Source organism: Oncorhynchus clarkii, chromosome 3, assembly GCF_045791955.1.
Source record: "Oncorhynchus clarkii lewisi isolate Uvic-CL-2024 chromosome 3, UVic_Ocla_1.0, whole genome shotgun sequence".
NCBI classification, from domain to species: domain Eukaryota; kingdom Metazoa; phylum Chordata; class Actinopteri; order Salmoniformes; family Salmonidae; genus Oncorhynchus; species Oncorhynchus clarkii.
The window spans coordinates 90,856,081-90,872,293 of NC_092149.1; positions in this window are offsets into that span (position 1 = coordinate 90,856,081).

Consider the following 16,213-nt stretch of genomic DNA (forward strand, 5'->3'; position numbering starts at 1 on the left):
AGTTTTTTTGAAATCTGACACAGCGGTTGCATTGAGGAGAAGTGTATCTATATTTCCATGTCTAACAATTGTATTTTCATCGACATTTATAATGAGTATTTCTGTGAATTCACGTGGTTTTGGAACTACTGAACGTAACACGCCAATGTAAAATAAGATTTTTGGATATAAATATTTACCGAACAAAACATACATTTATTGTGTAACATGAAGTCCTATGAGTGTCATCTGATGAAGATCATCAAAGGTTAGTGAATCATTTTATTTCTATTTTTGCTTTTTGTGACTCTGAAAAATGGCTGGGTTTTTCTGTGACTTGGTGGTGACCTAACATAATCGTTTATGGCAGGTCCTATAGGCCCTAGTTTTGTCGCACCTGGACTACTGTTCAGTCATGTGGTCAGGTGCCACAAAAAGGGACAGGAAAATTGCAGAATAGTAGAATACACTACTGTACTACACTACTATACTGTTCTGTACTGTACACTACTGTCCTGTTCTGTACTGTACACTACTGTACTGTTCTGTACTGTATACTACTCTGCTGTATTGTACACTACTGTACTGTTCTGTACTGTACACGACTGTACTGTTTTGTACTGTACACTACTGTACTGTACTGTACACTACTGTACTGTTCTGTACTGTTTGTTATTGTTCTGTACTGTACACTGCTGTACTCTTCTATACTGTACACTCTTGTACTGTACATTGCTGTACTGTTCTGTACTGTACACTACTGTACTTCACTGTACTGAACACTTCTCTACTGTATTGTACTGTTCAGTACAGTTCTGTACTGTACTGTTCTGTACTGTACACGACTGTACTGTTCTGTACTGTACACGACTGTACTGTTTTGTACTGTACACTACTGTACTGTTCTGTACTGTACACTACTGTACTGTACTGTTCTGTACTGTACACTACTGTACTGTACTGTTGTGTACTGTACACTACTGTACTGTTCTGTACTGTACACTACTCTACTGTACTGTACACTACTGTACTGTTCTGTACTGTACACTACTGTCCTGTAAAACAGAAAAGGTCAAATAAATAGATGTATACATAAGACATTTTATAATTTATTTTTTATATATATATGTCACATAAAGCTTCTTGTAACTGCCACTACTCTACTGTTCTGTACTCTTCTATACTGTACACTCTTGTACTGTACATTGCTGTACTGTTCTGTACTGTACACTACTGTACTTTACTGTACTGAACACTTCTCTACTGTATTGTACTTTTCTGTACTGTATACTACTGTACTTTTCTGTACTGTATACTACTGTACTTTTCTGTACTGTTCTATTCTGTACTGTATACTACTGTACTGTTCTGTACTGTACACTACTCTACTGTTCTGTACTGTATACTACTGTACTGTTCTGTAAACTACTGTACTGTTCTGTACTGTACACTACTGTTATGTACTGTACACTACTGTACTGTACTGTACACCACTGTACTGTACACTACTGTACTGTTCTGTACTGTACACTACTGTACTGTTCTGTACTGTTCTGTACTGTACACTACTGTCCTGTACTGTTCTGTACTGATCACTACTCTACTGTTCTGTACTGTTCTGTACACTACTGTACTGTTCTGTACTGTACACTACTGTTATGTACTGTACACTACTGTCCTGTACTGTTCTGTACTGATCACTACTCTACTGTTCTGTACTGTTCTGTACTGTTCTGTAATGTACACGACTGTACTGTTCTGTCCTGTTCTGTACTGTATACTACTGTACTGTGCTATCCATTGTTGTTAAACAGAGAAGTCTATGATTGGTTCAGATTTGGTTTGGTTGTCTCCTGAGTGTCGCAGTGGTCCAAGGCATTGCAGTGCTAGAGGCATCACTAGAGATCTGGTTCCAAGCCCAGTCTGTGTCACAGCCGGCCACGAACGGGAGACCAGTGAGACAATGCGTAATTGGCCCGGCGTCGTCCGGGATAGGGGAAGGTTTGGCCGGCTGGGATGTCCTTGTCCCATCATCCTTTAGCGATCCTTTTCCTTGTGGCAGCAGGGTGCACGCACGGTGACTTCAGGTCACCAGCTGTAAGGTGTTTCCTCGACACATTGGTGCGGCTGGTTTCCAGGTTAAGCGGACAGTGTGTCAAGAAGCAGTGTGGCTTGGTTAGGTCGTGTTTCTGGGACGCATAGCTTTCGACCTTCGCCTCTCCTGAATCCGTACGTGAGTTCCAACGATGGATATCAATCGGATATCATGAAATTAGGGAGAAAAAAAGGTGGTAAAATGTACCCAAAAAATAAATAAAAAAATATTTAAATATTTGATCTGGTCCGAACCGGACAAAATCTGAGCCAATCATGGACGTCTATGTTTGGGCCAAATGAAGGCTGGTCCAGACGTCTGTGGATATTGAAATCAAGGCTGGACCGGGCCAAAAAATGACGTCTGGACGTTGAAATCAAGGCCAGGGCCAACTGACCAAATTCAATTACTTTTCACCCCCCATGTACGTCCGGTGTCAGTCGGTGTTCAGTGGGTGAGGATGCTGGTTACAGTAAATGGAAAGAGGGGGGGCTCATGGGTAGGTGTCAGTAAGAGCCGGGAGAGGGAGAGAGAGGGGGCTCATGGGTAGGTGTCCGTAAGAGATGGGAGAAGTGACATTAATTGGAGAGAGAGAGAAAGAGGTTGTCCAGACTTTTCACACTCTTGCTTTGACCACCAGACAACAGAAAGAGAAATAAAAGTTCAGCTGAACATAACAGTACGCCAGTGGAAGGGAGGACAGCAGCAGGTGACACTATGATCTGAACATAACAGTATGCCAGTGTAAGGGAGGACAGCAGCAGGTGACCCAACTGTAGTTTGTGACTACTATGATTTCCCATTGTAGCCAATTCAATTGCAGAAATTGAGTTTTCCGAATTTTCAGAAAGTATGTTACCGATTTTCATAAACAAACAAAAGACACAAACTAACTTATAGGTCTACCTTTATTTGTTACTTCTGTGAACTTTCAATATCCTTCCTGATGCTCATGAGTCCTTTACATGTTGTTGCTCATGGGTCCTTCACATGTTGATGCTCATGGGTCCTTTAGCATGTTGATGCTCATGGCTCCTTTACATGTTGATGCTCATGGGTCCTTTTGTGTCGATGCTCATGGTTCCTTTAGCATGTTGGTGCTCATGGTTCCTTTAGCAAGTTGGGGCTCATAGGTCCTTTACATGTTGTTGCTCATGAGTCCTTTTGTGTCGATGCTCATTGGTCCTTTAGCATGTTGATGCTCATTGGTCCTTTAGCATGTTGATGCTCATTGGTCCTTTAGCATGTTGATGCTCATGGGTCCTTTTGTGTCGATGCTCATGAGTCCTTTAGCATGTTGATGCTCATGGGTCCTTTTGTGTCGATGCTCATGGTTCCTTTAGCATGTTGGTGCTCATGGTTCCTTTAGCAAGTTGGTGCTCATAGGTCCTTTACATGTTGTTGCTCATGAGTCCTTTACATGTTGTTGCTCACAGGTCCTTTAACATGGAAAAGACCGACAGCATCTTTTCTCTCTTCAGAAGCACCTTAACTGACCCCACCCCGTTTTAGAGTCCTACTCTGGTGAATTTCAATTACATTTCGGTGAAGGTAAAGGACACTTTACAAGTCATGGAGGTTAAAATGTTCTTTCCAATAAGCAAAGTCACACATTTCCACTTTACTTTACACTGAATTAACTCTGAATATGAATTCTGAATGTTTACTAAAGCAGAAGATGTAACACTGTCACATCGACCATCCTCCCCTCAGAGCGGTTACCAGTATGATTACACTGAGAGGGGATGCAAAGTTATTGAGTCAGAATATGCAGCTTCAAACTTCATAATGGCAGGAAATAGCACTGGGCTTCAGGTTTTTTTATTTTACCTTTATTTAACTAGGCAAGTCAGTTAAGAACAAATTCTTATTTTCAATGACGGCCTAGGAACAGTTCAGTTCTGAACTGCCTGTTCAGGGGCAGAATGACAGATTTGTACCTTGTCAGCTCGGGGGTTTGAACTTGCAACCTTCCGGTTACTAGTCCAACGCTCTAACCTAACCTACCCTGTCTAGTGGTTAGATGCCTGGTGAGAATAACAATGTAACTACGCAATGCCAAGAGAGAATACTTAGCTTTTAATGTTTGTGATGCTGAGAGTGTTATATCAGAAACCAGATGGACAATTTTAAAGCACCAAGATGGTGTCTAGACTAAATTGTGACTGGACTCTTTCTCTCTCTCTATCTCATGCATTAACATATATATTTTATTAGCAGAAAGATTTCATCAAATTAAATGAAATGGTAGACAGTAAATTATTTCCTCAGTCCCTTTGAGAAGTTATGAGGTCTGGTTCAGACATTATGACATTGTCAGATGGTGGTTTGTGAGAAATGTGTCTCCATAGTCTCTGTCAGCTCATCTGTCAGTGTCCTGATAAAGTTACTCGGGGGTCAGCTGGTCACAATATCTCATTCTCTCCAGTCATGAGTTCTGTCTTCATCATTCTGCATCGCTCAACCCATTGGCTGCTAGACATGAGTAATATACTGTAAGATATCACCTCAGCTAATAATGCCATACTGGATGGCTGCCGTTTTGCAAGCTCCAACCCAACTTTGCTATTTTGTGATTCTTTTGTTGTTTATTTCTACTTTATGTTTACAAAATGTATCCACTATCATTTCTTACAACCTACAATACCTTTTGAATATCAGATAGGCAGTTACTTACCTCAGTTCAGGCTTCAACTTCGACTCATCTGCCCTGGGCTCTGTAATTCCGACCGGCAAACTGGCCACCTATTTCTTCCATTCTACTGGCCAATGTACAGTCACTAGATAACAAGATGGACCTCTGATCGTCTCTCCTTTCTACTGGCTAATGTACAGTCACTTGATAGTGAAATGGAGGACCTCTGATCTTGGATTGGCTACCAACGGGACTCTCAAAACAGCAATATTCTCTGAAACATGGCACTTGAACAAAATACCCCCCATGGCTATCCAACTCAATGGATTCTCCATTCAACGTGCGGAAGGGACAGTGGAATTAGGGAAATCAAGGGGGGGGGGGGGGGGGGGGGTTGCCTCTTCATCAACAACAACTGGTGTGCTGACTCGAGAGCGGTGGAAGTGTCGACCAATTGTTCACCCATCTTGGATTACATGATGGTCAAATGCCGACCCTTCTACCTCCCGAGGGAGTTTTCAGCTGTTTTCGTGACTGTTGTAGACATTCCACCTCAGGACAAGAAAAATAACAAGCTGGCTCTTAACAAACTGTATGAGGCTATAAACAAGTAGGAAATCTTACATCCAGAGGCTGCTTTTTATACATATCTACCTCCCATCACTCCAGTATCCCTGTCTCCTTACCCCTATACATACAGTGGGGCAAAAAAGTATTTAGTCAGCCACCAATTGTGCAAGTTCTCCCACTTAAAAAGATAAGAGAGGCCTGTAATTTTCATCATAGGTACACTTAAACTATGACAGACAAAATGAGAAGAAAAAAATCCAGAAAATCACATCACAGGATTTTGAATTAATTTATTTGCAAATTATGGTGGAAAATAAGTATTTGGTCACCTACAAACAAGCAAGATTTCTGGCTCTCACAGACCTGTAATTTCTTCTTTAAGAGGCTCCTCTGTCCTCCACTCGTTACCTGTATTAATGGCACCTGTTTGAACTTGTTATCAGTATAAAAGACACCTGTCCACAACCTCAAACAGTGACACTCCAAACTCCACTATGGCCGAGACCTAAGAGCTGTCAAAGGACACCAGAAACAAAATTGTAGACCTGCACCAGGCTGGGAAGACTGAATCTGCAATAGGTAAGCAGCTTGGTTTGAAGAAATCAACTGTGGGAGCAATTATTAGGAAATGGAAGACATACAAGACCACTGATAATCTCCCTCGATCTGGGGCTCCACGCAAGATCTTACCCCGTGGGGTCAAAATTATCACAAGAACGGTGAGCAAAAATCCCAGAACCACACGGGGGGACCTAGTGAATGACCTGCAGAGAGCTGGGACCAAAGTAACAAAGCCTACCATCAGCAAGGGCATTGAAGATTAAACGTGGCTGGGTCTTTCAGCATGACAATGATCCCAAACACACCGCCCGGGCAATGAAGGAGTGGCTTCGTAAGAAGCATTTCACGGTCCTGGAGTGGCCTCGCCAGTCTCCAGATCTCAACCCCATAGAAAATCTTTGGAGGGAGTTGAAAGTCCGTGTTGCCCAGCAATAGCCCCAAAACATCACTGCTCTAGAGGAGATCTGCATGGACGAATGGGCCAAAATACCAGCAACAGTGTGTGAAAACCTTGTGAAGACTTACAGAAAACGTTTGATCTCTGTCATTGCCAACAAATGGTATATAACAAAGTATTGAGATAAACTTTTGTTATTGACCAAATACTTATTTTCCACCATAATTTGCAAATAAATTCATAAAAAATCCTACAATGTGATTTTCTGGAGAATAATGATGAATGATGAAAATTACAGGCCTCTCTCATCTTTTTAAGTGGGAGAACTTGCACAATTCGTGGCTGACTAAATACTTTTTGCCCCACTGTATCTACCTCCATCACTCCCGTATCCCTGTCCCCTTCCCCCATACATATCTACCTCCATCACTCCAGTATCCCTGTCCCCTTCCCCCTATACATATCTACCTCCATCACTCCAGTATCCCTGTCTCCTTCCCCCTATACATATCTACCTCCATCACTCCAGTATCCCTGTCCCCTTCCCCCTATACATATCTACCTCCATCACTCCAGTATCCCTGTCCCCTTCCCCCTATACATATCTACCTCCATCACTCCAGTATCCCTGTCCCCTTCCCCCTATACATATCTACCTCCATCACTCCAGTATCCCTGTCCCCTTCCCCCTATACATATCTACCTCCATCACTCCAGTATCCCTGTCTCCTTCCCCCTATACATATCTACCTCCATCACTCCAGTATCCCTGTCCCCTTCCCCCTATACATATCTACCTCCATCACTCCAGTATCCCTGTCCCCTTCCCCCTATACATATCTACCTCCATCACTCCAGTATCCCTGTCCCCTTCCCCCTATACATATCTACCTCCATCACTCCAGTATCCCTGTCCCCTTCCCCCTATACATATCTACCTCCATCACTCCAGTATCCCTGTCCCCTTCCCCCTATACATATCTACCTCCATCACTCCAGTATCCCTGTCCCCTTCCCCCTATACATATCTACCTCCATCACTCCAGTATCCCTGTCCCCTTCCCCCTATACATATCTACGTATTGAACTGATCCTGAATATAGCTTACATGTTCTGCTTTTTTCTTAGTATTATTTTTAGTATTTTTTTGTTCTACCTTGTTATTTTTATGTCTCCATTGATATTGATTACTGCATTGTTGGGTTTGGAGCTTGCAAGAAAGGCATTTCCTTATACTTATGCATGTGACATTAAACTTGAAAACTGAAAACCCCATGTCTGTTAAAGCACTGTTTTTCCTGTAGATATAGGCCAATCCCCTCAGACTTAATTTATTTCATAAGAGCCTGTGAGTTCCCAGAAACAGAACAGCAGAGGCAGACTTATCTCACAATGAAGCCATGTTTATCATCTAACCAATCCCAAGTATTATTACCTGTGATACTACATTGAAAAACCCTTGGACCATAACTTATGGTACAAGCATGTTCTCCAGACTACCATGAATTAGAGGTCTTCACAGGTTGAAGTTAGACCCGTTCCGAAATAGACCTGAGGCTTTCCCACCCGGACCGGATATGCATAAATAAATGTTTTAATATAAAGACCCTTTCTGAACGCGAGGACAACTAGACCAGTTCCGTATAGCTCTAGTCAGATCCAGACCCAGTCCGATCTGAGTGGGGGAAGCAGCAGAAAGGTCCTTAATTAAGCTACTTTATTAAACGGAGCTGATAAAACATGAGAGGAGGGAGAGAGGTGCCATTCTAGCAGGCAGGGGAGGGGCCATACTGTGAGTGAGTGACACTGGGAGCAACCAACCAAGTCAACTCACGCTGTAATGGACTAATAGCTGCCATACTTAGGTTTTTTATTGTCAAATATGATTAGGTAGTACCTGTCTTGACTGCATCAAACTGGGAGATGCAAACATTAGCTAGCTAGGCTAATTGAAGCTGCAGCGCAATCGCTTTCTCATTCAACAGTTACAAACAACAACTCCATTCAGAATTTCAAGGAGCAGCCCTGTTGGCTCTTGGTCGTTGTAGTCTTTCCTTGTCCTTTAAATGTTAATTCTGTCATTTTAATTCCATCTTCCATTGATTCGATATCTCCTAACTTTTGACTGACCCACGCAGGCTCTATGATTGTAGCCTATTTCCGCTTTGTTCACTTCTGATTGGCTAACAACAACAAGCTACAAGCACCACACTCCACTCTCAAGAAAAGCAAGAGCAGCAGCATAATTTCTCTCTCCCTTTACTGAAGCAATTGTGTTCAGATCTGTACGGGTTCATCCGGACAAGCCATTTAATATTACATATACCGATCCAGATCAGATCCAGACACATGACATTATTTAGAATTCTGAATTCGGACCAACTCAGGTCCCAGATATGGTCTCAGGTACAGGTGGATCCTTGAAGACCTCTACCATGAATGCCAGCCGATTGGGGCAGTTTTGCCATTCTAGCTAATTCTGAGGAGTATCTTTCCAGTAAGAAGTCAATGGGCAAATTCGATTATATTGAGCCGTGGGGCACTGGTCAAAGGCCCGTTACATCAAAAGGGGGCGGGAGGAGGGCAAAAGGGGGAGGGAGGAGTAGGTGCGCCCTTCTCAAAGGGAACAGTAATCTGTGCCGCTCGGTCATTTACTTCATTTTTTTATTTACCTTTTTAAAAAATTGTTAAACATGCATTGGTCAAAACTGAAGTCACATTGTCAAAACTCTTCACACAGTCAGCCAAACAGAAGTGTATGTGGACCAAATGGTGAATCATTTTTCATTGCTTTCATACAAAATGCATTCAATGACCACATTCTCCAAAATCCATGAACTCTTTTTTCATTCATACTCCACCGCCTGCTAAACTCTATATTTGCAGCACATGTTTTCAAATGCTGACACAGTGTTTCCAAAACTGTTTTTCCCAGTTGTTTACACACTAAAATTGGAACTTGAAACACAATCACAGAAACCTGAAACTCATGTACCAAATCCCTAAACCAAGTCTGCAAAATTGCAAGCACAATTCCTGCTTTACACTCAGTTTTCAATTCTATATCACACTTTTTGCAAAACACTACATGCAGTTCTCTACATTAGGCACAACAAATCTCTTTAGTCCCTTTGGAAAGCAACGCCAATCACAATGCCAAGCTCTATACACCAATTGGCAACACCCACTCCTCACAGGTGTAAACACTAGTTGCTGAATTGTTCACTTAGAAATCAGAGCTTTAGCACTATAAAAGGCCACAGATGAGCTCTCCTGTTCTGGAGGAAAATGGAAGTCAATGGTGAAGCTAGAGCTAGAGCTAGAGCTGAAAGAGTGAGAGTAAGAGGAGGACGAGGACGGACAGTTGTCTCAGATGAGATCAGGGCCACATTGGTTGACCATGTGCTCAACATTGATGATTGAGTATGAGGGAGGCTGAGCAGAGAGTTCAGCCCAACCTGAGCCGCTACCCGGTTGCATCTGTCATCCTTACATTCAGAAACGAGAACCGGTAAGTTACCTACCATCTACACTATGCTCTTTATGTATGTATACTGTAGTATACTGCAGTCCGACATATCAGTAGGCCTATGTTACTCAGTGATTGTTGGCCAATGTTACAGTAACGTCATTTATTCCTGCTTTTTTAAAATAGATTATTTTAGTTTAAATCCAGGACCACATAACTGCAGACAACACCAATATTCAATAACATTCACCAGGTGTGCTTGTCTACATTGGACCGTGTATTACAGCGTAACCGACTCCGGATGAAACGGGTCTACATGGTGCCATTTGAGCGGAACTCAGAGGGTTAAAGAACAGCGCAATGAATATGTGCAAGTAAGTACTATACTGTGAATTTACTATCATATCAGCACTGTATAGACACATTACAGTCATGCAATCCAGTGTATTGTGCCTCACCATACTGACTGCTCTCGGTCTATGTCACAAATTGTCTTGTCTGTTTCAGAGAGTCTTGGAGCTGGATGCCGCTGCAATTCAGCATGTTTATATTTACATTGATGAGGCTGGCTTCAACAAAGTCAAAGAAGGGGACGGAACATTATTGGCCATTGTGAATGTCCCTGGACAGCGTGGAGGGTATATCACCATGTGTGCAGCCGTTAGCCAGCAAGGCATCCTCCATCACCATGCCAACCTTGGTCCCTACAACACCGCCCTTCTCATCACATTCCTAGACACACTACATGGCATCCTCATTCCAGCTGAGCAGAGGGGTGGACCAGAGCAGCCCAGGTATGTTGTCATCTGGGACAACGTGAGTTTCCACCGGGCTGCTCTGGTTCGCAACTGGTTCATCGATCACCAACAATTTATTGTTCTATACCTCCCACCATATTCCTAAATCCAATTGAAGATATTATTGGCATGGTGTTATTATTGACCATGTTGTAAACCATGGTCTCTCTTTGAGAGAAGCCGGTTTAAGGGTGCAACCAAATCTACAACAGTTGCATCAATAGTATACCCTGTACCCTTCAATGATAATTGAACTACATATTACAGTACAATACAGTATGTTCACGTTTTTACATGTACTCACATTATGGAAATATATAGATTGTTTTGTGTTTTTCAGTAGGATCCAAGGGTTGCTTCCCATAGGAGGGAGAGGCAGAATGTTACCAGATGTGCAGGAAATTGCCATTGTTGACATGGTAATTGGCAACAATGCAATAAAACTGTGGGAAATTCAGGACAGAGTGCTGGCAGACAATATCACTGTTGGGAATGTGAATACGGTCAGCACAACAACAATTTCCAGAGTCCTAGAGAAACATGAAACAAGGATGAAGCAGTTGTACACTGTACCCTTTGAAAGAAACGGTGAACGTGTGAAAGAACTCCAGTATCAATATGTCCAGGCAAGATGTCTGTTCAATAACCAAACAGGGTACATATGCATAATGTAAAGTACTGTAAAACTGTGGATTTACTGTATTAGAGAAGGAAGAGAGTAATGGAGATGGAAGCCAGGCAAACTGCACATACTGTATATTCATCTTTGTGGATGAAGCTGAATTCAACCTGGCAAAAACCTGGCAAAAACACTCAACAGGGGAAGAAATGTGATTGGACAGAGCAACCGTGGATGTCCCAGGCCAGAGAGGAGCTAACATCACAATGTGTGCAGCACTGTCCGATGATGGTTTGCTGTTACACAAACCACTCATTGGCCCCTACAATACAGAGAGGCTCATTTCTTTTCTGGATGATCTGCATAATCGACGTGTGCCAGTGGAGGAGAGAGGGACAAGAAACACCCCTACCTTCGTTGTTGTGTGGGATAATGTGGCATTCCACCACTCTGCGGCAGTCAGACTGGTTTGCTGCCCATCCCAGGATGTCAGAACTATTCCTGCCTTTAATAAAAAATATATATATTTCACCTTTATTTAACCAGGTAGGCTAGTTGAGAACACCTTTATTTAACCAGGTAGGCTAGTTGAGAACACCTTTATTTAACCAGGTAGGCTAGTTGAGAACATGTTCTCATTTACAACTGCGATCTGGCCAAGAAAAAGCAAAGCAGTGCGACAAAAACAACACAGAGTTACACATGGGATAAACAAACGTAGAGTCAATACCATAATCGAAAAATCTGTATACAGTGTGTGAAAATGAAATAAGGAGTTAAGGCAATAAATATTCCATAGTGTCGAAGTAATTACAATTTAGCAATTTACACTGGAGTGATATACAGTTGAAGTAGGAAGTTTACATACACTTAGGTTGGAGTCATTAAAACTCGTTTTTCAACCACTCCACAAATTTCTTGTTAACAAAGTATAGTTTTGGCAAGTTGGTTAGGACATCTACTTTGTGCATGACACAAGTAATTGTTCCAACAATTGTTTACAGACAGATTATTTCACTTATTTCACTGTATCACAATTCCAGTGGGTCAGACGTTTACATACACTAAGTTGACGATGCCTTTAAACAGCTTGGAAAATTTCAGAAATTGATGTCATGGCTTTAGAAGCTTCTGATAGGCTAATTGACATCATTTTAGTCAATTGGAGGTGTACCTGTGGATGTATTTCAAGGCCTACCTTCAAACTCGGTGCCTCTTTGCTTGACATCATGGGAAAATCTAAAATCAGCCAAGACCTCAGGAAAGAAATTGTAGACATCCACAAATCTAATTCATTCTTGGGAGCAATTTCCAAACGCCTGACGGTACCACGTTCATCTGTACAAAAAATAGTACGCAAGTATAAAAAGCATGGGACCGCGCAGCCATCATACCGCTCAGGAAGGAGACGCTTTCTGTCTCCTAGAGATGAACGTACAAAAGTATCTATATCCACAGTAAAACTAGTCCTATATCGACATAACCTGAAAGGCTGCTCAGCAAGGAAGAAGCCACTGCTCCAAAACTGCCATAAAAAAGCCAGACCACAGTTTGCAATTGCACATGGGAACAAAGATCGTACTTTTTGGAGAAATGTCCTCTGGTCTGATGAAACAAAAATAGAACTGTTTGGCCATAATGACCATTGTTATGTTTGGAGGAAAAAGGGGAAGGCTTGCAAGGATAAGAAAACACCATCCAAACCGTGAAGCACAGCAGTGGCAGCATCATGTTATGGTGGTGCTTTGTTGCAGGAGGAACTGGTGCACTTCACAAAATAGATGTCATCATGAGGTAGGAAAATTATGTGGATATATTGAAGCAACATCTCAAGACATCAGTCAGGAAGTAAAAGCTTGGTTACAAATGGGTCTTCCAAATGGACAATGACCCCAAGCATACTTACAAAGTTGTGGCAAAATGGCTTAAGGACAACAAGGTCAAGGTATTGGAGTAGCCATCACAAAGCCTTGACCTGAATCCTTTCGAAAATGTGTGGGCAGAACTGAAAAAGTGTGTGCGAGCAAGGAGGCCTACAAACCTACACCAGCTCTGTCAGGAGGAATGGGCCAAAATTCACCCAACTCATTGTGGGAAGCTTGTGGAAGGCTACCCGAAATGTTTGACCCAAGTTAAACAATTTAAAGGCAATGCTACCAAATACTAATTGAGTGTATGTAAACTTCTGACCCACTGAGAATGTGATGAAAGAAATAAAAGCTGAAATAAATCATTCTCTCTACTATTATTCTGACATTTCACATTCTTAAAATAAAGTGGTGATCCTAACTGACCTAAGACAGGTGATTTTTACTAGGATTAAATGTCAGGAATGGTGAAAAACTGAGTTTAAATGTATTTGGCAAGGTGTATGTAAACTTCTGACTTCAACTGTATGTGCAGATGAGGATGTTCAAGGAGAAATACTGGTGCAGAAAAACCAAAACAAATATGGGGATGAGGTAGGTAGTTGGTTGGATGGGCTGTTTACAGATGGACTGTGTACAGATGGGCTATTTACAGATGGGCTGTATACAGATGGGCTATTTACAGATGGGTTGTGTACAGCTGCAGCGATCGGAAAGCTGCTCTGACAGCTGAAGCTTAAAGTTAGTGATAGAGATTTAAGTCTCCAACTTCAGTGATTTTTGCAATTTGTTCCAGTCATTGGCAGCAGAGAACTGGAAGGTTAGGCGGCCAAATGAGGTGCTGGCTTTGGGGGTGACCAGTGGAGCTGCTGGAGCGGAGCTGCTGGAGCGGAGCGTGAGCTACGTTTGGGTGTTGCTATGATGACCAGTGAGCTGAGTTAAGGCGGAGCTTTACCTAGCAAAGACTTGTAGATGACCTGGAGCCAGTGGGTTTGGTGACGAATATGTAGCGAGGACCAGCCAACAAGAGCATACAGATCACAGTGGTGGGTAGTATATGGAGCTTTGGTGACAAAAGGGATGGCACTGTGAGAGACTGCATCCAATTTGCTGAGTAGAGTGTTGGAGGCTATTTTGTAAAAGGTAGGATAGTCAGTTTTACGAGGGTATGTTTGGCAGCGAAATAGGAAGCCGATTCTAGATTTAATATTGGATTGGAGATGCTTAATATGAGTCTGGAAGGAGAGTTTACAGTCTAGCCAGACACCTAGATATTTATAGTTGTCTACAAGTCAGAACCTTCCAGAGTAGTGATGCTAGATGGGCCGGCGGGTGCAGGCAGCGATCGGTTGAGGAGCATGCATTTTGATTTGCTTGCATTTTAGAGCAGTTAGAGACAACGGAAGGAGTGTTGTATGTCATTGAAGCTCGTCTGGAGGTTAGTGTCCAAAGATGGGCCAGAAGTATACAGAATGGTGTCGTCTGCATAGAGGTGGATCAGAGAATCACAGCAAGAGCGGCATCATTGATGTTTACAGAGAAAAGAGTCTGCCTGAGAATTTAACCCTGTGGCACCCCCATAGAGACTGCCAGAGTTCCGGACAACAGGACCTCCGATTTGACACGCTGAACTCTGTCTGAGTTCAATGCTACCTAATATAATGTTTACATACCCTACATTATTCATCTCATATGTATATGTATATACTGTACTCTATATCATCTACTGCATCTTTATGTAATACATGTATCACTAGCCACTTTAACTATGCCACTTTGTTTACATACTCATCTCATATGTATATACTGCACTCAATACCATCTACTGTATCTTGCCTATGCCGCTCTGTACCATCACTCATTCATATATCTTTATGTACATATTCTTTATCCCCTTACACTTGTGTCTATAAGGTAGTAGTTTTGGAATTGTTAGCTAGATTACTTGTTGGTTATTACTGCATTGTCGGAACTAGAAGCACAAGCATTTCGCTACACTCGCATTAACATCTGCTAACCATGTGTATGTGACAAATAAAATTTGATTTGATTTGAGTAGTAGTTGGTAAACCAGGCAAGGGAGTCATTTGAGAAACCAAGGCTGTTGAGTCTGCCGATAAGCCTTGAACAGGTCGCTGAATGCAGCTGCACAGTATTGTCTTATATAGATGGTGGTTATGATCTCGTTTAGGACCTTGAGCGTGGCTGAGGTGCACCCATGACCAGCTCGGAAACTGGAGCATAGCATAGCGGAGAAGGTACAGTGGGATTCGAAATGGTCTGTGATCTGTTTGTTAACTTGGCTTTTGAAGACCTTAGAAAGGCAGGGTAGGATAGATATAGGTCTGTAGCCGTTTGGGTCTAGAGTGTCTCCCCCTTTTGAAGAGGGGGATGACCGCGGCAGCTTTCCAATCTATCGGAATCTCAGACGGGGGGTTGCAACAATTTCAGCAGATAATTTTTAGAAAGAGAGGGTCCAGATTGTCTAGCTGAATTGTAGGGGTCCAGATTTTGCAGCTCTTTCAGAACATCAGCTATCTGGATTTGGGTGAAGGAGAAATGGGGAGGCTTGGGCGAGTTGTTGTGGGGGGTGGGGGGCTGTTGATTGGGGTAGGGGTGGCCAGATGGAAAGCATGGCCAGACGTAGAAAAATGCTTATTGAAATTCTTAATTAAAGTGGATTTATCGGTGGTGACAGTGTTTCCTAGCCTCAGTGCAGTGTGCAGCTGGGAGGAGGTGCTCTTATGCTCCATGGACTTTAGTGTCCCAGAAATGTTTTGAGTTTGTGCTACAGGATGGAAGTTTCTGCTTGAAAAAGCTAGCCTTAGCTTTCCTAACTGCCTGTGTATATTTGTTCCTAACTTCCCTGAGAAGTTGCATATCACAGGGGCTGTTCGATGCTAATGCAGAATGCCACTGGATGTTTTTGTGCAGGTCAAGGGCAGTTAGGTCTGGAGAGAACCAAGGGCTATATCTGTTCCTGGTTCTAAAATTTTTGAATGGGGCATGCTTATTGAATGGTGAGGAAGGCACTTTTAAAGAATAACCAGGCATCCTCTACTGACGGGATGAGGTCAATATCTTTCCAGGATACCTGGGCCAGGTCGATTAGAAAGGCCTGCTCGCTGAAGTGTTTTACGGTGTGTTTGACAGTGATGAGTGGTAGTTGTTTGACCACAGACCCATGACGGATGCAGGCAATGAGGCAGTGGTCGCTGAGATC